Genomic DNA, 1688 nt, shown 5'->3' with positions numbered 1-1688 from the left:
CTATCTAGTTATTCCATCGACAGTGTATACTTGCACATTACTGCTGTGACATTTACAACCGATCAGCTTTGCCTACATACTGATTACCAATAGAGCAAGGTATAGTAAAACTCTCTGGATCCTTTAGTTTTGGTGGCAACTTGTTTCGGAGCATTGTTGTGCACCCTTCAGTGAGAGCAACAGTCTCAAATTCTCCTAACCTTCTTTTTTTTTATAGAATATATTTCATAAACTTCACATAGTTACACATTTCCTCCAATGCTTCCACTAATGGTATATTAATATGTAATTGTTCAATACCTCCAAAAATTTCTTTGAATTGAACATCTTGCTTAGATTTTTGGAGCTGCTGAGGAAAAGGTGGCTATAGTCTTCCTTCCATTTGTTTAATTTTTTTTTGCTGTGGCATTTGTATCAACAATACATGTAGCATGTATTTCAGCATTTTTCTCGTAACTCTTTTTCTTTGTAGCTTGCTCAATTACTGCTTCTGAAATCTTTTCATTTGCAAAAGTTAAAATTCCTTCTTCAGGAATGGTGTCATTCACAACTCCTGGTAGCTGAGTACCACTTCAAAGTGTAATAGCTTTGCATTGTTCCTTCCCTTGAGATCGAGAACTCTCAATGTCACTCGGCAATACTCCTTGCTGTCTAGAATTCAATGCAGTGGAAATTTCCCTTACTTGGTTTTCCAAAGCTCTTAAAAAAGCAGTCTGGCTCTGAATGATAGCATTATTCTTGGCCATATACACTTACAATAAAGCTTCCATAGATGAAGAACTTGAAGCTAAATTTTGCTGAGCATTTTTTCGTGGCAACAGTTGATTGTACCCAGGTGGTACACTCGCAGCATTCTATCAAATGGCATTACTAGTATTTCCTCCTAGACTACACGAACTGAAATTAGGATGTTGTTTCCAGCCCGGACTGTATGTGTTGGAGTATGGGTTATTGTTGCGATTAAAATTCCCCATTTAGTAAACTGAGGCTAGATTTGATGGGCATTCATTAAAGACATGGTCTTCTCAACAGTAAACACATGCTAATTGTGCTACTTTCGTTTCATGACTACCAATGTCCTTTTCAGTGTTTTAATCATATTTGTTAAAAATGATACCTGAGTTGTTAGAGATGCAATTGCATCAAGATCCATTACTCCTACAACTCTTCTACTAGTTCCAACTCTAGTAGTGGGCTATTGATAGTTGTTATTTGTTATTCTTTCCAGAATTTCATAAGCCTCATTGTATGATTTATCAAGTAAAGTCCCATTGGCAGAGGCATCGACAACCATTCTTGTATGAGCATCCAATCCATTATAGAACATTTCCATCTGTGTCCAATGCTGGAAACCATGCATTGGGCATTTTCTCAATAGCTCCTTGAACCGCTCTCATTCTTCATATAATGTTTCATCCTCTGATTGTCTAAACGATGTAATGTTGTTCCTCAACTTAGCATTCATGTTAGGAGGATTATATCTTAGTAGAAACCTCTGACACAACTCACTCCATGATGCCACTGTACCTGATGGTGATGCACTTAACCATGCTCTGGCACGATCACGTAATAAGTAAGGGAATAACTTTAGTTGTAGGGCATCCTCAGGAACACGTTGCTGTCTGAATGAATCGCAGACTTCTGAAAAGAGTCATAAATACAATCATGGATCCTTAGTAGGCAATCCA

The 1688-nt window shown here is 37.6% G+C and overlaps 1 non-coding gene across 1 annotated transcript; it reads left to right on the top strand.

Moving 5' to 3' along the window:
• Window positions 1-1349: 1349 nt before the first annotated feature.
• Window positions 1350-1456, top strand: LOC128042089 (small nucleolar RNA R71). Its single transcript, XR_008197297.1, has one exon. It is a non-coding gene; the product is annotated as a small nucleolar RNA R71 (small nucleolar RNA).
• Window positions 1457-1688: the final 232 nt, after the last annotated feature.

The sequence above is a fragment of the Gossypium raimondii genome, chromosome 6 (genome assembly GCF_025698545.1).
Source record: "Gossypium raimondii isolate GPD5lz chromosome 6, ASM2569854v1, whole genome shotgun sequence".
Classification (NCBI taxonomy): Eukaryota; Viridiplantae; Streptophyta; class Magnoliopsida; order Malvales; family Malvaceae; genus Gossypium; species Gossypium raimondii.
Note: the sequence above shows the minus strand (reverse complement) of the source record. Positions and strands in the feature narration are given on the sequence as shown.